This window comes from Molossus molossus, unplaced genomic scaffold (assembly GCF_014108415.1).
Source record: "Molossus molossus isolate mMolMol1 unplaced genomic scaffold, mMolMol1.p scaffold_m16_p_11, whole genome shotgun sequence".
Classification (NCBI taxonomy): Eukaryota; Metazoa; Chordata; class Mammalia; order Chiroptera; family Molossidae; genus Molossus; species Molossus molossus.
In genome coordinates, this window is record NW_023425346.1 from 61,996,828 (window position 1) to 62,020,702 (window position 23,875).

Sequence of the window (23,875 nt, forward strand, 5' to 3'; positions counted from 1 at the left end):
GATAAAGAGCAGATGATTAGCAAAACATATATATTTATACAGAAATGGAAATGAGTTGGTGTCAGATGTGAGCTGGAAAAGACCTTAGAGATGATCTAATTTACATATGACAGAATTGAAACCTAAAAAGAGGACTGTTCAAATTCATACCATGGATTGATTCAAAAAACAAGACTAGAGCTCTGAAATGCTAGAGTAGAATGGATGCTGGGTCAGACTGTAAGGAATGATGCCAAAAGACAAAATGCAGAAGAACTAAAACCAAAAAAAGCTCTGAGTCATGGATTACTAGCTGGGAAAAGGCAATGTTGGACACCAAATAAATGTTCATAGGGTTATAATAATTTATATCTATTTAAACAAATCAATCAATCTGGAGATTCTCTTGTACAAGTAGACTCTAATAGAAAATTTATGGTAATGTGTAACTAAAACTACTACTTTATTGGGTATGGAATAAAAATTAAAATAACTAGTTTTCAAAATGTTTTCACATTAATGATGTAATTTTACCTCTATAATGCTGAAAGTTAAACATTGTTACTATATCCATTTCATAGAGGAAATTGAGGCTAAAAGAAATTAATAAAATTGCCCAAGGAAATACAGCATTTATGTTTGTATATATTAACTATATGAGAAATATAAATATATCAATTATACCTCAATTAAAAAATAGAAATAAAAATCAGTGTTATAATTGTTTGATCATTCATTCCAATAGTACTTGCTAAAAATGTGGTATGATTAAAAATCCATAACAAATTATAACTTTTAAAAATAAAACAAATACTACCCCAAAATATAACTAATAAATTAAAACATAGACTAAAATGTGATATGCAAGTAATGACTTGCCTGGCATGTGACATGTAGTGTTGAAATTTCATTTCCATGGTCATTCAGTTCCAGTTTACACACTGCAAAACATATCAAAGTAAACATTACTAATTTTGGTCATCCCTGAGTAAGACGTCAAGCAATGCAAAATGGTACTAAATTTAGTTCATTCATGTCTGGATGGAATTTTGCAGAGGAAGACTTTGGAAAATGAATACATTTTTTTCTTAGATAGCATACAGGGTTAATAGCAAGATATCTTTGTTGCCATTTAAATCACAAGATAGAAGGCATATTTACCTATCTTTTACTAGATTACATTTCAAAATATCTCAGTGAATATCACATCATGTCAAAACCACAGAATGTTCAAGAATGTAAGATTTTACATATGAAGCTACCCATTTTATTCGAGAGACATAAATGTATGTGTAATAATAACAGACAACTTTCTAGTAATCTATTATAAAGGCTGACTATTTCACTTCAGCCATGGTTTAACATTATACAAAACATTCCTGATATATAAATGCATACTCTGTCAATAAAACAAAGACATACATACTTAGTTTTAGTTTATTCCAGTTTTGGATTATTGTAAGACAGAAAAAAATTTCATAGCATAATGCTATCATTCCTGCTTCATAAAAAGGGCGATGCTTTAATTAAACACACATATATTTACTTTCTTTAAAAATTGACTTTAATAAAATACTTTTATTTTACATATGCATAATAGGCAGAACATTTACTAGAATCGGCTTATAGAGATCTAAAACATATTCTCTAATTCTGATCTGAAGATCTGTTGGAAAGTTCTCCTGAGAAGGGCCAACAGATAAATTTAATTAAATCTCAAAGGTTACTTTAAACCAAAAATGTAAAAAGGTTAGCCTACTAACTCACCTCTTTGTTTTCCTAACCATTCAAGATTATTCTATTAAGAAATTGTTTTTTTCTTTAAGTGTTATGTTCTCTCTTTTCCTAATATCTCATGAAGGACACTATTCAGAACAAAATTTGATTATGCGGTTTTGGCCATGGATCCTCCACAAGACTTTCCCATATCCGCTCCCACGGACACTGACTCTGACTGAGAAGCCAAACGTCTCTTGGCTCTATTCCCATGGAACTCAGAATTCTGGCATTACCTCTCCAACCAGGCAAAAACAAAACATGTCAATATAAGAATGTTTTCCTACATCATGACATTGGATCCTCATAACGCTGAGATAGAATTCTGAAAGTGAAAATCAAGCAGAAACACCAATTAACTGAGCACACTGAAGTGACTGTGGGAGAAAATCCAAATTGTTAAATGGAAACAATCAGGCAGTCATTGAGGCAACTGCTTGGCTTCAAGCTCCAAGAATGTCTTCCTGAAAAGCTGCATACTTCTCAGCAACTCAAGTAATGGCATGAGTTATGTGACTGCCTGTACCCTAAGTAAAGGACTCTACAGAGGAACATCAGGTCATCTTGAGCTCTGAACCAGGCCAGGTGTCATGAGATAGAAATTATAGCAAAAAAGAGCACATAAGGGTAGTCCTCTCTACTTTCAGATGTACCTTGCAGCCAGTAAAATTGTCCCAAAGTCTAGAATATACCAGGACCTGTGTCTTATAGTTAAGTTCCTTATAGCCAGAATCAGACAGAATTCCAAGAAAGTTGCTAGTTTCCCATCTACTCATAGGTCAGGATTCATTCCCATGACTAAAACAAATCACTCCAGGTAGTAGTCTCCTGGGAAAAACTCCTGCAACTGCGGTGCAAGCAAAACTCTCCTCTTTGCTGATAGACGTGTGTAGACTATGAACAGCGACTCTCATCTTGCCTGACCAAATGTTTGACTGATTCCTGGTACTGGGCAGAGAGAGCAGTGCCATTTCAGGGCAGAATTTATGCCAGAGGCTGGATTTTGGCTGCATATTTGTTGAGACAATATATATTATATTGATACAATATATCTATTGATCAGGCATATTACCTGATAGTGTATTGGGCGCTTGTATATCCTGTTCAACTTGGCAAGGAATATACCACCCACAGAATCTTGGACAAGAAGCATGAGTATTTACTTACATGAAACACACACTACATAGATATTATTATTTCCATTTTAAAATTAGAAAGTTGAGGTTCAGAAATGCTCATGACTAAGTGACTAAGACGGATGCATATATGATGGGAGAAATACAAATACAAATGCAGTGGTACAATTTTTTAGTTATTAGCTCAGATGTAAAAAAAATAAAACTTTTTCCCCCCTTTTGTATCTCCTTTAATCCTCACTTGAGGACATGTTTCTAGAAAGGGATGGGGGAGAGAGAAAGAGAAACATCCATGTGAGAGAGAAACATCAATCGATTGCTTCCTGTAGGGGCCCCAACTGGGGATCAAACCTGCAACGTAAATATATGCCCTGATTGGGAATCAAACTTACAACCTTTTGGTGCATGAAATGATTCTCCAACCAACTTAGCCACCCAGCCAGGGTGAAAAAATGTAACTTAATTATTGCAAAACTGACATTAGCTTTTACCTAAAGTCCCCTCATACTATATCACCATTTCTACTTTATAGATAGATGCAACACCATGATGTCAGTGGAACTGTTCTAATGATGCTTATTTCCCTGGACATCCCCAGAAAATAATGCACAAGATTGTCCTACTCTCAAACCTCTAAATTTAAAGGAGGATTGTATTATCTATACCTCCTCATGTCCAGCTTAACCTATAAGGTAGGGCAACAAGAAAGACCAATGTCTGAAGCTTTTATCTCCCCAATAAATTCACTCCCATAATTAGCCATAAGATCTTCATATAAGAAGATACAAGAACAGGTTCTGGCTGACTGAATCTATTTACTAATTCTTGCAGTGGTGGGGAATCTTTTTTCTGCCAAGGGCCATTTGAATACTTATAACATCATTCATGGGCCATGCAAAATTATTAACTTAAAAATTAGCCTGCTATATTTGGTGATGCTAATTTGGTGAGGCATGTGACATTAGCTGTTACTGATTTTGCAAGTCTTATACAGCCTGTGGGCCGGACATTCCACAACCTTGGTTGAACTTAAAAGCTAAATACTTGCCATTTATTTTTTCTGATTCTGATCTGATAGATACCACCTGAAAATATGTAATTGTTAAATAAATCACAGTGTTAATTCTCACTAATAATAAATTAAATACCTGTTGTCTTTTTTTATATCTGGTATTATTAATAAGGGTGATTAGAAAAGAATACTCTATACATTGCCTAAAGAAAGGGCCTGACTAATTACCTTACAGTATTTAACAAGATCCTTAAAATTTCTGTTTTTGTTTTTATTTCTTTATTGATTTTTAGAGAGAGGAAGGGAAAGAAAGAGAGAGAAACATCAATGAGAGAGAACATCAATTGGCTGCCTTCTTCATGTCCCCCACTGGGGATTGGGCCCACAACCGGGAATCAAACTGGCGACCTCTTGGTGCATGAGTTAACGCTCAGCCAGTGAGCCACATCGGCCGGGCAAGATCCTTTCTATGAAATGATTTTACTTCTAAAATTTTATCCCAAAAAAATGTTTATGTAAAATCACATTGTTGCCCTGGCCAGTTCTGCTCTGTGGTTAGAGCATTGGTCTGGGTACCAAAGAGTCACGGGTTCGATTCTAGTCAAGGGCTTGTACCTCGGTTGTGGTTCGTTCCTGGCCCTGGTCAGGGTCGTGCGGGAGACAACCAGTTGATGTGTCCCTCTCACATCGATGTTGCTCTCTCTCCCTCTCTCTCCCTCCCACCCTCCCACTCTATCTGAAGATAAATAGAAAAATATCCTCGGGTGAGGATTAAAAAAAATAAAATAAAATCACATTGTTTATTCATTCATTTTAAAAATTGGAAATAACATTTATTCCAACACTAGAGAATGGTTACATTGATTATGAAAGACTTAGTAACAGCATATTCAAATGTAAAGATATATGTGTGTATATTGAGGTATATATAATTTATATATGTACACACTTGCTATACACATATTTATTTATTTAGAATATTTTCAGCTGTAAATAACAGAAACCCCAATTCAAATATGGTTTAAACAATAGAAAAATGTATTCTCTCATGTAAGTCCAGACGTAAGGCAGTTTTAGATACTGTATAATCAGCTACATAATATCAATGAAGACTTAGATTCTTTCTGCCTCTCACTCTGTCATCCTCACTGCGTTTGCTTGGTTCTCAGGTTGTCTCCCTTTATGATGATAAGATGGCTGCTGCAGTTTACATGATAATGTCTAAGTAAACTGAAGGAAGGGAGCCATACTCTGTGTGAAAAATCCCCTTTGCAGAGTCAAAGGATATGATTATCTTTATTTTCATAGATATCACTGATTTGTATTTTGTACAGATTGTACCAATTTATATTTCCATTGACAATATATGAAATTACCTATTTTCATACAACCTCATCATTCTTATTTCTAGTCTGATAAGTAAAAATGTTATCTTATAACTTTTATTGTATTTCTCTTACTTTGAAAGCGGTTATTAATCTTTTCACATTTAAGGATCACCTGTACTTCCTTTTCTACTACCTGTTTGCTTTTATCCTCTGTTCACTTTTTCTAATAGGGTTTTTTTCAATTATTGATTTTAGAGAGAGAGAGAAAGAGGGAGAGAGAGATAAAAACATTGATGAGAGAGAACATCAATTGGCCGCCTCCTGCATGCCCCCCACTGGGGATTGGGCCCACAACCTGGGCATGTGTCCTGACCGGAAATTGAACCAGCGACCTCTCAGTGGGCTCTAATATGTTGTTGGTTTTTTTTTTTTTTTTAAATCTATATATTTAAGAAATTAGCTAAAACTATTTCTTACCAGATTTTCATTTGTCTTTTGATTTTGTGATTACTTGTTTTTGAAATTTGTTTGTTTATTTTATTTTGTTTCTCCTTTTTTTCCCCATTGAGACCCTCCTCCCCATCCCCCTAACCCCGTCCCTGGCTTTGTTGTCTCTGTCCATTGGTTATGCGTACATACATATATGTTCTGTGTCTATCTCTTTTTTTTGTTTTTGTTTTTTATCTTCACCCGAGGACATTTTTCCATTTTTTGTACAGATAGAGTGGGAGGGAGAGAGAGGAAGGGAGAGAGAGAGAAACATCGACGTGAAGGGACACATGGAGTGGCTGCCACCCGCACGACCGACCAGGGCTGGGGACAAACCAACCGAAGTACGTGCCCTTAGCGGGAACCGAACCCGGGTCTCTCCGGACTGCAGGCCAACGCTCTAACCGCTGAGCCAAACCGGCCAGGGCTCTGTGTCTATCTCTTCCCTTCCCCACCACCCTCTCTTCTGAGGGTTGTCAGTCTGTACCCTACTTCCACGTCTATGGATCTACCCTATTCCTCAGACTGTTATGTTCATTATATTCCACAAATAAGTGAGATCATGTGCTATTTGCCTTTTTCTGCTTGGCTTGTTTCACTTAGGATAATACTTTCCAGGTCCTTCCAGGTCGTCTCAAGGGGTAAGAGATCTTTCTTTCTTACAGCTGCATAGTACTCCATTGTGTATATGTACCACCACTTTTTTTATCCATTCATCTACTGATGAACCCTTGGGCTGTTTCCAGATCTTAGCTATTGTAAATAGTGCTACTATGAACATGGGGGTACATATATTCTTCCTGATTGGTGTTTCAGGCTTCTTAGGGTATATTCCTAGAGGTGGGATCACTGGCTCAAATGGCAATTCAATTTTTAATTTTTTTTTTTTTTTTATCGTCCTCATCCGAGGACATTTTTCCAGTTTTTGTTCAGACAGAGTGGGAGGGAGAGAGAGGAAGAGAGAGAGAGAGAAACATCGATGTGAAAGGGACACATCGAGGCCGCCACCCGCACGACCAACCAGGGCCGGGGACAAACTGCAACCGAGGTACGTGCCCTTAGCGGGAACCGAACCCGGGTCCCTCCGGACTGCAGGCCGATGCTCTAACCGCTGAGCCAAACCGGCCAGGGCCAATTTTTAATTTTTTTAAGGTAACACCATATTGTTTTCCATAGTGGCTGCACCAGTCTGCATTCTCACCAGCAGTGTACTAGAGTCCCCTTTTCTCCACACCCTCACCAACACTTGTTGTTGTTTGATGATTTGTTGATGGCAGCCATTCTGACAGGTGTGAGGTGATACCTCATTGTTGTTTTAATTTGCATCTCTCTGATGATTAGTGATGTTGAGCATTTCTTCATATGTCTCTTGGCCATTTATATGTCCTGTTTGGAGAGGTGTCTATTTAGTTTCTCTGCCCATTTTTCAATAGGATTCTTTGTTTCCCTTTTGTTGAGTTGTATGAGCACTCTATATATTTTGGAAATTAACCCCTTATCTGATGTATCATTGGTAATTATGCTATCCCATAGAGTGGGTTGCCTTTCTATTTTTGATGGTTGTTTCTTTTGCTATGCAGAAGCTTTTGAGTTTGATGTAGTCCCATGTGTTCATTTTCTCCTTTGTTTCTATTGCCTTAGGTGATGTATCAGTAAAAATTCTGCTGCGTATGAGGTCTGAAATTTTGTTGCCTACGTTTTCTTCTAGGATTTTTATGGATTCACGGGTCACATTTAAGTCTTTTATCCATTTTGAGTTTATTCTTGTGTAGGGTGTAAGTTGATGGTCTAGTTTCATTTTTTTTTTTTTGCATGTAGCTGTCCAATTTTTCCAACACCATTTATTAAAGAGGCTGTCTTTACTCCTCTGTATGCTCTTGCCACCTTTGTCAAATATTAATTGAGCATATTGCCCTGGGTCCATTTCTGGGTTCTCTGTTCTGTTCCACTGGTCTATATGCCTGATCTTGTGCCAGTACCAGGCTGTTTTGATTACAGTCGCTTTGTAGTATAACCTGGAATCTGGTAATGTGTTCCCTCCAACTTTGTTATTCTTTTTCAAGATTGCTGTGGATAGTCAAGGTCTTTTTTGGTTCCATATGAACTTTTGAAGTGTTTGTTCTAGTTCTGTGAAGTATGTTGTTGGTATTTTGATGGGGATTGCATTAAATCTATAGATTGCTTCGGGTAGTATGGACATTTTAATGATGTTAATTTTTCCAATCCATGAACAAGGTATGTGCTTCCACTTTTTTGTATCTTCCTCTATATCATTTTTCAATGTCCTGTAGTTTTCTGCAAATAGGTCCTTTACTTCTTTGGTTAAGTTTATTCCTAGGTATGTTAATTTCTTTGCTGTGATGGTAAATGGGATTGTTTTTCCAGTTTCTCTTTCTGTGAGTTCATCATTGGTGTATAAGAATGCTGTCAATTTCTTGATGTTAATTTTGTATCCTGCTACTTTGCCAAATTCATTTATTAAGTCTAGTAGATTTTTGATGGAATCTTTTGGGTGTTCTATGTATTAAATTAAATTTTTTATTTAATTTTTCCATTATCATTTATCTCCCCCATGCCCTCTTGCATCTCTAACCCCCATCTTGCAATCACCACACTGTTGTCCATGTCCATGAATTTCTTGTATTTTTTAAATGCAGAATTTAAAATATTTGTATAATGTCACATAAAATCGCTTCCAATTTTTGTGTCATACTTAGAAAGGCCTTTCCCACTTAAAAATGTATCTCATATTTTCTTCTAATAGTCTTATGGTTTGTTATTTTCTTTTAAAATATTTATAAACGACAACTCTCTTTTGTCATAAGTGTAGAGTAGGAATCCAATAGTCAGATGATAACAGGGTTTCTTTCTGTCCATTCAGAAATAAACACCTGCAACCCTACACATATTCATCCATTTATTCCATCAAAAATTTTAAGAGTGTGCTATTGTGATATTTTAATTCCTGCTTCACTTAGATGTAGGATATTTCACCCACAACAACCAAGTCCTTCCAAGAGAGTGTCCTTCACCTCTATTAAAACCAAGAGTCCTTTGCCCCACAACTCCAGTGGAAAAAATATTACACAGCCTTTCTTCTCCAAAGTCACAAAGCTTCTCAGTCATGCCATCTAATATATTACAGCCTCCCAAAGGAACAATGTTTTCCCCCAGTTACCAGAAGAGAGGGGAATACAAATAATTTGGAATGTCTCTGCGACTTTCCTTCTGAAATAATTGGTCAATTCTGTTCATATCTGTGTGATACCCTATTGGATTTTACCCTTTCATTGAGTCCTAGATATTACTGCAGGAACTGAGGAGAGAGGAAATGAGAGGAGTAAGTTATGGTTCTCACTCAAGAAAGTCATAGTCTAGTAAGCACAGAAAAGCCAACAGTCCACTTTACTAAAATGTGACAACTGGTTTAGACAGGGTGCTGTGGGAGAAGAGAGTAAAGTCACCTCAACCATACTGGGTGTTCACCAAAGACTTAAAGAAGGAGGTTATATTAGCAATGGTTTTAATAATGAAAAATGAAACAAAAGAACACATAAGTCCAGGAAGTGCTGAGAGTCCAAAGCAAGAACCCAAAGAGGCCCACACCAAGACACATAATAATTAAAATGTAAAAGGTTGAAGACAAAGATAGAATCTTAAAAGCAGCCAGAGAAAAGCAGTTAATTACCTACAAGGGAACTCCCATAAGACTCTCGGCTGATTTCTCAACAGAAATTTTGCAGGCCAGAGGGGTTGGCATGAAATATTCAAAGTGATGAAAAGTAAGGACTTACAACCAAGACTACTTTACCCAGCAAAACTAGCATTTAAAATTGAAAGAGAAATAAAGAGCTTCTCGGACAAGAAAAAGCCAAAGGAGTTTGTTACGACCAAACTGGTATTACAAGTAATGTTATGAAGAAGGAGGAGGAGGAGGAGGAGGAGGAGATGACTAGGAGGTGGAAGAGGGAAAAATAACCCCACAGGAACAGCATTAAAAGAATAAAGCAGCAACCTATCAACAAGCACTAAATGCAAATGGTTTAAATGCTCTAATAAAAAGACATGGGGTAGTGGAATGGATAAGAAAGCAAGACCCATATATATGCTGTCTACAAGAGATCCACCTCAGAACAAAAGATACACACAAAAACTAAGGGGATAAAAAAAAAAAATTTCATGCAAGTGAAAATGAAAAAATAAAAAGCTTGGGTAGCAATACTTATATCTGACAAAACAGACTTTAAAACAAAGGCTAGAGTACGTGACAAAAAAGGACACTACATAATGACAAAAGGAGCAATCAAACAGGAGGATATAGCTCTGGTAAATATTTAGACACCCAACATAGGAGCACATAAATATGTAAAGCAAATCTTGATGGGCATAAAGGGAGAGATTGAAAATAATAGAGTAATAGAAGGAGATTTTAACACCCCATTGACATCAATGGACAGATCTTTCAGACAGAAAATCAACAAGAAAAGAGTGGCCTTAAATGACACACTAGATCAGACAGATTTAACTGATGTCTTCAGAGCAGCAAAATATGTATTCTTTTCAAACACACATGGAACACTTTCTAGGATACACCCATGTTAAGACACAAAACAAGTTCAATAAATTAAAGAATACTGAAATCATATCAAGCATCTTCTCTGACCATACTGGATGAAACTAGAAAAACAAACAAAGAAAAAACCTGAAAACACACAAAGCCATGGAGGCTAAGTAACATGTTATTAAATAATGAAAGGGTTAACAATGAGATCAAGGAAGAAATCAAAAGATAACTTGAAACAAATGAAAACGAGAACACAAAACTCAAAATCTATGGGTCACAGAGGGAAATTCATAGAATTACAGGCTGCCTCAGAAACAAGGAAAATCTCAAATTAACAATCTAGCTTTACACATAAAGGAACTGGGGGTGGGAACAACAAACAAAGCCCAAAGTGAGCAGAAGGAAGGAAATAATAAAGATCAGAGCAGAAATAAACAAAATAGAGTCTTAAAAAAACAAACAAAAAAAAAAAACAAAAGATCAATGAAACCAAGAGGTGGGTTGTTGAAAGAGAAACAAGATTTAAAAACCAAGAAAAAAAAAAAGAGGGAGAATTCAAGTAAATAAAATCAGAAATAAAAGAGTAGAAGTAACAACTAATACCAAAGAAATACAAAGCATTATAAAAAAAAAAAAATTACGAACTATTTTATGCCAACAAATTGGACAATCTGGAAGAAATAAATAAATTTCTAGAAAAATAGTTTTCCAAAACAAAATCAGGAAGAATCAGAGAATCTGAATAGACAGATTACCAGTAGTAAAAATTGAAGCTGTAATAAAAAAAAACTCACAACAAATAAAAATCCTGGACTGGAGCCTGGCCAGAGTGACTCAGTAGATTGAGTGTTGGTCCCATGGACCGAGAGGTTACCAGTTCAATTCCCGGTCAGGGCACATGCCCAGGTTGCAGTGTGGGGCATGCAGGGGGCAGCCAATTGATGTTTGTCTCTCATCGATGTTTCTTTCTCCTCCTCTCCATTACCCTCGATCTAAAAAAAAAAAAAAAAAGAATTAAAAAAATGTTTTTTAGTATTCTAGACTGGATGGCTTTACAGGTGAATTTTATAAACATTCAAAGAAGAACTAACACCGATCCTTCTCAAACTATTCCAAAAAATTCAAGAGGAAAGTAGTCTCTCAAGCTCATTTTGTGAGGCCAATATTATCCTAATTCCAAAACCAGATAAAGACACCACAAATAAGAAAATTATGGCCAATATCTCTGATGAACATAGATGCTAAAATCCTCAACAAAAATATTAGCAAACTGGATCCAGCAATACATTAAAAAGATCATACACCACGATCAGGGGGGATTTATTCTGGGGATGCAAGATAGTTACAGTATCTGAATATCAATAAATGTGATACACCACAAAAAATATTAAGGTTAAAGCCAACATGACCAAATCAATAGGTACGGAATAAACATTTGATAAAATCCAGCACCCATTTATGATAAAAACTGTCAGCAAAGTGTGAATAGAGGCAACATACCTCAATGTAATAAAGGCCATATATGATAAACCCACAGTTAAAGTCATACACAATGGGCAAAACTATAAGCATTTCCTTTAAGATTAGGAACAAGACAGGATGTCTCCTTTACCACTCTTATTCAACATAGTACAGGAAGTCCTAGCCACAGCAATCAGACAAGAAGAAATGAAAGGCATCCAAATTGGAAAGGAGGAAGTAAAGCTGTCATTATTCACAGGTGACATGATATTATACATAGACATCCTTAAAGACCCCACCAAAAACTAGTATATCTAATAAATGATTTTTGGTAAAGTAGCAGGATACAAAAGTAATATTCATAAATTGGTGACATTTTTATACTCCAATAATGAATTACCAGAAAGAAAAGCTAAAAATAAAATCCCATTTACTATTGCAACAACACAAAATAAGGTTTCTAGGAATAAATTTAACTAAGGAAGTAAAAGACATGTACTCAGAAAACTATAGGACATTGAAGAAAAAAACTGAGGAAGATACCAATAAGTGGAAGCATTTATTGTGGTCATGGATTGGAAAAATTAACACCTTTAAAATGTCCGTACTACCCAAAGCAATCTACAGATGCAATGCAATTCCTATTAAAATACCAATGACCTATTTCACAGATCTAGAAAAAATATTCCAAAAATGTATATGGAACCCTAAAAGACCCCAAATAGACTTAGCAATACTGAGAAAGAAGAACAAAGTTGGAGGTATCACCTTGTCCAGTTTGGCTCAGCGTCGGTCCACGGACTGAGGGGTTGTGGGTTCAATTCCTGGTCAAGGGCATGTATTTGGGTTGCAGATTTGACCCCAAGTCCCAGTCAGGGTCATGTGGGAGGCAACCAATCAATGTGTCTGATATGGATGTTTCTCTCTTTCTCTCTCTCCCATCCTTCCTTACACTCTACCTAAAAATTAAAGGAAAAATATCCTCAGGTGAAGATTAACAACAGCAGCAACAACAACAAAAAAGTTGAAGGTATCACAATACTTGATATCAAACTATAGTATAAGACTATTGCAATCAAAACTGCCTAGTACTGGCATAAGAATAGGCATATAGATCAATGGAACAGAACAGAGAGCCCAAAAATAAACCCATGCCTTTATGATCAATAAATATTTGACAAAGAAGGCAAGAGCATACAATGGAGTAAAGACAGTCTTTTTAATAAATGTTGTTGGAAAATTTGACAGGTACACACAAAATGATGAAACTATACCACCAACTTACACCATACACAAAAATAAACTCAAAATGGACAAAATACTTAAATGTAAGTTGTGAAACCATTAAAATTCCAGAAGAAAACATAGGCAATAAAATTTCAGACATCTCTCAGAGCCAATATATCTCCTAGGGCAAGAGAAACAAAAGGAAAAATAAACAAACAAGACTACATCTAACTAAAAAGCTTCTGCACAGCAAAGGAAACCATCAAGAAAATAAAAAGGGGAACTTCTGTATGGGAGAACATATTTGCCAATGATACATCTGATAAGGGGTTAATTTCCAAAATGTATAAAGAACTTATATAACTCAATACCAGGAAGACAAACAATCCAATTAAAAAATGGGCAAAGAACCTCAATAGACACTTCTCCAAAGAGGACAGACTGATGGCCAACAGACATATGATAGATGCTCAATGTCACTAATCATCAGAGAAATGCAAAGTAAAACCACCATGAGACACCACCTCACACCTGCCAGAATGGCTATCATCAATAAATCAACAAACAAGTGCTAGCAAGAATGTAGAGAAAAGGTAACCCTCATGCACTGTTGGTGGGAATAAATACTGGTGCAGCCGCTGTGGAAAACAGTATGGAGTTACCGCAAAACATTTAAAATGGAACTGCTTTTGATTCAGCGATTCCACTTTTGGGAATATATCCAAGATTCTTGAAACACCAATTTGAAAGAATATATGCACTCCTATGTTCATAGCAGCATTATTTACAATAGCTAAGATCTGGAAAGAGCCGAAGTATTCATCAGTAGATAAATAGATAAAAAAGCAATGGAATGCTATGTGGCCATAAAAAGGAACTCACTCTTACATTTTGTGACAGCATAGATGGACCAGGATATTATTATGCTAAATGAAATAAGCCAATCAGAGAAAGACAAATACCATATGATCTCACTTATATGTGGAATCTAATGAACAAAATAAACTGATGAACAAAATAGAACAAAAATTTGGATACATGAAACAGACTGACAGCTGTCAGAAGGGAGGGGTGAGAGGGACACTGGATGAGAGAAGGTGAAGGGATAGTCAAAAAACATATATGTATAACCCATAGACACAGACAACATTGTGGTGATTGATGGTTGGAGGGTAAGTGATGCAGGGACTGGGTGGAGGTGGGCAAACAGTGGGAATATGGGGACATTTTTAATAGTGTCAACAATAAAAATAAATGCAAGGGAAACCAATCATATTAAATTATAATCTTAAAATGTCTTAATGTGTGACATAATAAAATCTAATAGCACAAAAAATAAATAAATGACAATATCCAGAAGTGAGCTGAATAACCATCATAGTTCAAAAGTAGTAATGAGCATAAATGAGCTACCTGCAACAAGCACAATTTGATATGAACCATTTATGATTTCTTTTGGTGACATGTTCAAAGATATTATGAATACTTTTGTGCTTGCAGGCCTACAGAATGGAAAAAAAATGCTAAATTTCGGAAGAGAAAAATGGCAGCAGAGTGAATGGAGCTACACAGACCATCTCCCAGGACCAAACTGGATTTACAACGAAAATAAAGACAAATCGTCAGGAAGGGGCAACCGAAAGACACCTTAGAGGACCATATAACCAGGGACACCGACTCAATCCTGGTAGGCTTGAGAGGACGCAAGAGGGGGCCGGGAGCCCATGGTCCGCAGCGGCCTGGGCTGGGACCAGCGAACTCGGCTGGGACCAGGGTATTCAGCGGGAAGCTGCTGCCGCCGCCTCGGCTGCGACCCCGCCTGAGTCCTGCGAACTCTGCTGCCTGCTAAGCCCTCAGCTGGTGCCCTACAGACTGGCTGAGACCAGGGGACTTGGCGGGAAGCTGCTACTGCCTCGGCTGCCACCCCGGCTGAGTCCTGCGAACTCTGCTGCGTGCTAATCCCTCGGCTGGTGTCACATGGACTCATTGGGTCCAGGGGACTCTGCTGGAAGCTGCTGCCACCTCGGCAGTGGCCCGCTACCGCGGCTTAGTCCTGTGGCTTCTGCTGAGTGAGACGCCCTCTGCTGTGGCGCAGCCGCCCTTGGCTGGAAGCAGCACCCTCGGGTTAAAAGTCCCAGGTAGCTCCATGATGCAGAGTCTGGACAGAGGCTAAATTGGCAGCAGCCACTCACCTTGGGTTCCGGCAGAGGGAAGGCAAACTGGACTGGAACTGTGTGGGGACACATAGGTTTTGGAGGGTGCTCAGAGCTTTTGTTGAGTGCAGCCACGCAGGACTGTGGTCATCTTAATCCTTCCCAGAGCCCTGGGGAGAGGCGGTGGCCCCTCCCTGAGATTCAACCCCACCTGGTGGCCATTGAAATGCTAATTGGGGCCCATTAACAACCAGCAGCTGCCCCACCCTCAGGAAATACTCTTACACTGAGCACCTGAGGGAGTTTTTCAGGCAACTCAGATACCAAGGTTCATCAGGTGACCTCTACTAATAGTCTCCAGGCAAAAAAAGCTAGAGGATAACTACCATTCCCTGGGCTAGCAACACTAACCAGAAAAGCTAAGACTTGACAGTGGTGTTTAAAGTGGGTCCTCCCTGGCTCATCCAAACCCAGGAGAGGGAGCCACAAACAGCAGAACACCAACACCCACAAGGGAAATTTGGCAGACTCCAAAGCCCACTGTGATAGCCAAAATGGTGAAAAACAGAAACAAAAGCCAAATGAAAGAACAAGAGACCTCTACTGAAGATGAGATAAATGAGATGCAGTTAAGCAAGTTAACAGAACTAGAATTTAGAGCCATGATGTTGAGGAAGTTCAACAGCATGTGTAAGGACATGAGCACCATGAGTAAAGACATAGACATGTTGAAAATCAACCAATTGGAAATTAAAAACCACCAAGAATAAATGAAGAATGACATATCAGAAACAAAAAACAGCCCTGGCCGGTTTGGCTCAGCGGTTAGAGCGTCGGCCTGTGGTCCAGAGAGACCCGGGTTCGGTTCCCGCTAAGGGCACGTACCTCGGTTGCAGTTTGTCCCCGGCCCTGGTTGGTCGTGCGGGTGGCAGCCACTCGATGTGTCCCTTCACGTCGATGTTTCTCTCTCTCTCTTCCTCTCTCTCCCTCCCACTCTACCTGAACAAAAAAAAATGGAAAAATGTCCTCGGGTGAGGATAAAAAAAAAAAAAAAAAAAGAAACAAAAAACACATTGGAAGGTCTAAAAAGCAGAGTAGAGGAAACTGAGGACCGGATCAGTGAATTAGAAGACAGGGTAGAAAAAAATCAACCAATCAGAAAACCAAAAGGAAAAAACCATTAAAAAACAGGAAGACAGCTTAAGAGAACTGTGGGACAACTGGAAACGGAATAATATTCGCATCATAGGAGTCCCTGAAGAAAAAGAAAATGAGCAAGGGTTAGAGAATATATTCAAAGAAATAGTGAAAGAAAAATTACCTAATTTGGTGAAGGAAGAAGGCTTTCAAGTTCAAGAAGCACAGAGAGTCCCAAGTAAGAAGAACCCAAACAGGCCCACAGCAAGACACATAGTAATCAAACTGCCAAAAATTAAAGACAAAGAGAGAATCCTAAAAGCAGCAAGAGATAAGCAACAGGTTACCTACAAAGGGAACCCCATAAGGCTCTCAGCTGACTTCTCACAAGAAACACTACAGGCCAGAAGGGAATGGCATGAAGTAATCAAGGTCATGAAAAGCAAGGATCTGAATCCAAGACTACTCTACTCAGCAAGGCTATCATTCAAAATAGAAGGTCAAATAAAGAGCTTCCCAGACAAAAAAAAAAAAAAAAGGCTAAGGGAATACATTAGCACCAAACCAGCACTACAAGAAATGTTAAAAGGACTGCTGTAATTAGCAGGAGAAATAGGAAGAAAAATGGAACCACACTAAACAAAAATGGCAATAAATAAGTACATATCAATAATCACCTTACATGTAAATGGACTGAATGCTCCCATAAAAAGACACAGAATAGCTGATTGGATAAGAAAGCATGACTCATCTATATGTTGTTTACAAGAGACCCACCTCACAACTAAAGACTCACATAGATTGAAAGTGAAGGAATGGAAAAAAATCTTCCAAGCAAATGCAAAGGAAAAAAAAACGGGTTGCAATACTCATATCTGATAAAATAGATTTCAAAATGAAGGCCATAACTAGAGACAAAGAAGGCCACTACATAATATTGAAAGGATATATCCAACAGTAAGATATAACCTTGATAAACACATATGCCTCCAATATAGGAGCACCAAAATATATTAAAAATCATCTGGAGGACTTCAAAGGAGAAATTGATAGAAATATAATCAGAGCAGGTGACTTCAACACCCCGCTGACATCACTGGATAGATCCTCTAGACAAAAAATTAGCAAGGAAACAGAGATTCTAAATAAAGCACTAGACCAAATGGATTTAATAGATATCTACAGAGAATTACACCCCAAAACTACAGAATTCACATTCTTCTCAAGTGCACATGGGACATTCTCAAAGACAGACAACATATTAGGGCACAAACTAAGTCTATACAAGTTCAAGAAGACTGAAATCATATCAAGCATCTTCTCAGATCACAATGGCATGAAACTAGAAATCAATTGCAAGAAGAACATACAAAGACATTTGAACACATGGAAGCTAAATAGCATGTTATTAAACAATGAATAGGTCACCGAGGAGATCAAGGAAGAAATAAAAAACTTCCTGGAAATCAATGAAAATGAAGACACAACACAAAATCTATGGGATGCAGTGAAAGCAGTTCTGAGAGGGAAGTTCACAGCACTATAGGCCTACCTCAAAAAACAAGAAAGATTTCTAATTGACTGTCTAACCTCAGAACTTAAAGAACTAGAGAGCAAACAAAAAGAAAACCCCAGAGCAAGTAGCAGGAAGGAAATAGTAAAGATCAGAGCAGAAATAAATGACATAGAGACCTAAAAAACAATTCAAAGGATCAATGAAACAAAGAGCTGGTTTTTCAAAAAGATAAACAAGATTGATGGACCCTTAGCTAGACTCACCAAGAAACAGAGAGAGAACCCAAATACACAAAATCAGAAATGAAAGAGGAGAGGTAACAACTGACACCACAGAAATACAAAAGATCGTGAACAACTACTATGAACAATTATAAGGCAACAAATTCGGCAATCTAAGCGAAATGGACAAATTTCTAGAAAAACATAGTCTTCCAAAACTGAATCAGGAAGAGATAGAAAACTTGAACAGACCAATAACAACAGAAGAAATTGAAGATGTAATCAAGACTCTCCCAACAAACTAAAGCCCAGGCTTAGATGGCTTCACAGGGGAGTTTTACCGAACATTCAAAGAAGAACTAACACACATTCTCCTCAAACTATTTCAAAAGTTCAAGAAGAAGGAAGACTTCCAAACTCATTTTATGAAGCCAGCATAATTCTAATTCCAAAACCAGAAAAAGACACAACAAAGAAAGAAAACTACAGGCCAATATCCCTGATGAACACAGATGGCAAAATCCTGAACAAAATACTAGCAAATTGGATCCAGCAATACACCAAAAAAATTATCCACCATTACCAAGTGGGATTCATCCCAGGGATGCAAGGCTGGTACAATATTCGCAAATCAATAAATGTGATACACCACATAAATAAAATAAAGAATAAAAACCACATTATCATATCAATAGATGCCGAAAAAGCCTTCGACAAAATCCAGCATCCATTTCTGATAAAAACGCTCAGCAGTGTGGGAATAGAGGGATCATATCTAGACATAATAAAGGCCATATATGAAAGACCTACAGCCAACATCATACTCAATGGGCAGAAACTAAAACCATTTGCCTTAAGAACAGGAACAAGGCAAGGATGCCCACTTTCGCCACTCTTATTTAACATAGTACTGGAAGTCTTAGCCACAGCAATCAGACAGGAAGAAAAAAATAAAAGGAATCCAAATTGGAAAGGAGGAAGTGAAATTGTCATTATTTGCAGATGATATGATACTATACATAGAAAACCCCAAAGACTCCATCAAAAGTTTACTAGACTTAATAAATGAATTTGGCAAAGTAGCAGGATACAAAATTAATGTCAAGAAAACAATGGCATTCTTATACACCAATGATGAACTCACAGAAAGAGAAACTAAGAAAACAATCCCATTTACCATTGCGGCAAAAAAATTAAGATACCTAGGAATAAACTTAACCAAAAAAATAAAGGACCTATTCGCAGAAAACTACATGTCATTGAAAAAAGCAATAGAGGAAGATATAAAAAAGTGGAAGCACATACCCTGTTCATGGATTGGGAGAATTAACATCATTAAAATGTCCATATTACCCAAAGCGATGTACAGATTCAACGCAATCCCCATCAAAATACCAACGGCATACTTCACAGAATTAGAATAATTACTTCAAAAGTTGACATGGAACCAAAAAAGGCCTTGAATAGCCACAGCAACCTTGAAAACGAAGAACAAAGTTGGAGGGATCACATTACCAGATTTCAGGTTATACTACAAACCCACTGTAATCAAAACAGGCTGGTACTGGCACAAGAACAGGCATATAGACCAGTGGAACAGAACAGAGAACCCAGAAATGGACCCAAGGCAGTATGCTCAATTAATATTTGACAAAGGTGGCAAAGGGAGTAAGGACAGCCTCTTTAATAAATGGTGCTGGGAAAATTGGACAGCTACTTGCAGAAAAATGAAACTAGACCATCAACTTACACCCTACACAAGAATAAACTCAAAATGGATAAAAGACTTAAATGTGACTCATGAATCCATAAAAATCCTAGAAGAAACTGTAGGCAACAAAATTTCAGACCTCATACGCAGCAGAATTTTCACTGATACATCACCTAAGGCAATAGAAACAAAGGAGAAAATGAACACATGGGACTACATCAAACTCAAAAGCTTCTGCACAGCGAAAGATATAATCATCAAATGGAAAGGCTACCCACTGTATGGGATAGCATAATTGCCAATGATATATCAGATAAGGGGTTAATTTCCAATACATATAGAGTGCTCAAACAACTCCACAAAAGGAAGACAAAGAACCCAATTAAAAAATGGGCAGAGGAACTAAATAGACACCTCTCCAAACAGGACATACAAATGGCTAAGACACATATGAAGAAATGCTCATCATCACTAATCATCAGAGAGATGCAAATTAAAACAACAATGAGGTATCACCTGACACCTGTCAGAATGGCCACCATCAACAAATCATCAAACAACAAGTGTTGGCGAGGGTGTGGAGAGAAGGGGACTCTAGTGCATTGCTAGTGGGAATGCAGACTGGTGCAGCCACTATGGAAAACAATATGGAGTTACCGCAAAAAATTAAAAATTGAACTTCCATTTGACCCAGTGATTCCACTTCTAGGAATATACCCTAAGAAGCCTGAAACACCAATCAGAAAGAAGATATGTACCCCCATGTTTATAGCAGCACTATTTACAACAGCTAAGATCTGGAAACAGCCCAAGTGTCCATCAGTAGACGAATGGATAAAAAAGCAGTGGTACATATACACAATGGAGTACTACGCAGCTGTAAGAAAGAAAGATCTCTTATCCTTTGAGACTACATGGAGGGACCTGGAAAGTATCATCCTAAGTGAAACAAGCCAAACAGAGAAAGACAAGTTTCATATGATCTCACTTATATATGGAACATAATGAACATAATAGTCTGAGGAAAGGGTTAGTCCCAGAGATGTGGAAGTGGGGTACAGACTGACAGTCCCCAGAAGAGGGGGTGGTGGGGGAGAGATAAACCATAGAACTTATATGCATTTATGTGTGAACAGTGGACATGGACAACAAACTGGGTAAAGGGCAGGGAGGGACAGGGAGGGGGTAATCAGTTGGGGAAAAAGGAGAAACATCTGTAACAAAAATTTATTAATAAAAAAAGAAAAAAAGAAAAAAATGATAAATTTTAATTAAATATGAGGTAAAAGAAAGATGTAATTTTTTCCCCATCCAATTCTCAGATCCTCTGAATTCCATATAATAGTGTAAAGGAAGGAGCCTAGGAGTTGAAAGAGGGATAAGAAATTTGATTAGAAATCTATTTTACTAGTCTAGAGAAGAAGTGATGTGGTATGCATATTAATAGCCACTATTAATTAAACACTTAACTATATTCCAGGCACTGTTCAAAGTACTTTATATGGTTATCTCATCTGCAGAATTAGGGCTATTATTTTTATTTTTTATCCTCACCCGAGGATATTTTTCCATTTTTTGTACAGAGTGGGAGGGAGAGAGAGGAAGGGAGAGAGAGAGAGAGAAAAACATCGACGTGAAGGGACACATCGAGTGGCTGGAATTAGGGCTATTATTAATCTGTATTTTATAGGTGAAGAAACTGAAACACAGAGAGCTAAAAACTTCATTCAGGGCCCTGGCTGGTGTGGTTCAGTTGGTTGGAGTGATGTCCTGTACATCAAAAGATGGCAGGTTCAATTCACAGTCAGGACACATAGCCAAGTTGTCAGTTCAATCCCCAGCCAGGGAATCTGCGGGAGGCAACCAATATCTCTCTCTCTCTCTCTAAAAATCAATAATAATAATAATAAAAACTTAATTCAGTTCTGAGTACCAAGATTAGGTTTTGAACTGAGGCAGTTTGACTTGAAACTTCATTCTTATGTACTATTGAAGAAATAGAAATATTGGTAAAAGAATGTATTAGAAGCACATAGGAATAGAGTGAACAAGACATGAAGAAGCAGCAAGATAGAGGAATTTACAAAGAAGCCCAGATGAAGTGGGGATATTGTAAAAATATTTGCCATCCATTTTTTCCTTTATTGTTAATTCTTCGCCTTCCTTTCCCAGCAGACTTTTGGTAATTAACAGTAAAACATGAGGCTGAGGCTTATTGCCACTAGGAAAGTCGAGAAAGCACTATCTAGGAAATTGGCATATGCTATACATTTTTTTTTCTGGACTAAAGAAGGAGAAAGGGAATGAGAAAGTGAGAGATATCATCCAAGTATCTTTGCTCCTTTTTTTTGAGTCAAAACTTGGCTGAGAGAGTTAAGTAGAGTAGAAAAATCCAGACAAATCTCAGAGAATGAAAGAATAGTAGGATTGTGTTCTGTTTCTTTTGTAGCATGAATAATCAGAAATCGTTAAAAGAATTATTCTGCTTGTCATAGTCCTACATCTAACATGTTGCCAGAGTAGCTGAGTAGCAATGACTGAGAAGGTGCCTAGACTAAGGATATCCACAATGAATCCTGAACTCTCCAGAGTTTCTGAGAAAGCATCCAAAAGCCACCAGGTAACCAAAGGGGACAGCTTGTTAAATGGGTTGCTGGATTGGCTGCTGGATTCAGATAAGGATGACAAAGTCCAGGGACCTCATAACTGGAGGCAATAGTGCATTCATCAGTAGCAGGTGCCAGCACAATGCCTCAAAAACCAGATGACCAGCAATACACCAGTGGCTACTAGTACGGACACTCATTTGCTAGGAGCCCACTAAGTTCCAGCAGATGCATCAAGAGGACAGAATAATGCCCTGAGACCTACCAAAACAAACCACGTGGACAAGAAGCCTGTGAGGGAGGACCAGAAAACCTTCTGCAATGCCAAGAAGCTAGGTGAGCCTTCTTACTCCAGATTGACCTAGAAAAACAGAATGGTGATAGGTGGAGAACCTTTCTGTAGTGAGAAATGCTGAAAAAGGGTAATAGTTCCCCCCAAACCTAAATATTTTATGATGTCCAATTTATTTTTATTCTTTTACATTTTGGTTAAAAAAATAAAAGATACTATCTTACCCATTCTTAAGTGTACATTTCAGTAATTTTAACACATTCACATTGCTGTGCAACATATATTTAGAACTTTTTCATCTTGTAAAATGGAAACTCCGTACCCATTGAGCAACTCAACCACTACCACCTGCAGCCCCTGGCCAACATCATTTCACTTTCTATGAGTTTGATTACTTCAGATACCTCGTATAAGTGAAAGTACTTAGTACTTGTCTAATAAACCCTCCATTTATCTATCTATCTATTTATTTATTTAATCCTCATCTGAGGATATTTTTGCATTTATCTTCAGATAGAGTGGGAGGGAGAAAGAGAGAGAGAAACATTGATGTGAGAGAGACACATCAACTGGCTGCCACCCAAATGACCCCAACCGAGGTGGGGACAAACTGCAACCGAGGTACGTGCCCTTAGCGGGAACCAAACCTGGGACTCTCTGGTCCGAGGGCCGACGCTCTAACCGTTGAGCAAACCCGGCCAAGGCAAAAAAACCTACATTTTTAACAGGGAAATAAACAGGTAAATGATTGACAAGCTCAAGCATTTTCCATTGTTGAGCTGTGGAAGTTTAAAAGCAAGGTGAGATCAGTTAAAGACAATAAAGAAAATTACATCTCTTCAATCCCAGTTTGTGACTATTACAACCCAATCCCACTAATGTGGAATTACACCGTGGATTTCAAGGAAGAAAGAGAATCATCAGACACTGGAGCTTGACCCTCAGGCTGAAGAGCAACATGGATCTCAGCTGAGCCTTATCTCTGGCAAAGTTATCATAGCTGCACTGTGGTTTCCTTAGGCCTTTGAAACTATTCTGTACTCCCACATCACTAGCTGCATGTACTCCTTCCACCTTGGCTTTGAAGTCCGTTCTCTAACAGTGTCCCACCCACTATATTTAGGGCCTGATTTATCTCTGCCTTTCCCCTCTGCAAAGTCTCAATACTTTGAAAATTCAGGTTCAAGCAAAGGGACATCCCTTACAAGTTCTGCATATCATTTCTTTCACAAGTTTCTGGCCCTGGCCTCAGACCTACTTAGAGCTC

General features: G+C 37.8%; 1 long non-coding RNA gene across 2 annotated transcripts in view; it reads right to left on the minus strand.

The window, feature by feature from the left end:
* Positions 1-858: 858 nt before the first annotated feature.
* Positions 859-23,875, minus strand: part of LOC118625108 — a 53,732-nt gene continuing 30,715 nt past the window's right edge. For both annotated transcript variants that reach the window (XR_004958618.1, XR_004958617.1), the window contains 2 exons: positions 22,582-22,677; positions 859-920 (listed from right to left, as the gene is read on the minus strand). This is a non-coding gene — a long non-coding RNA (uncharacterized LOC118625108). The remainder of the gene's footprint in view (positions 921-22,581; positions 22,678-23,875) is intronic.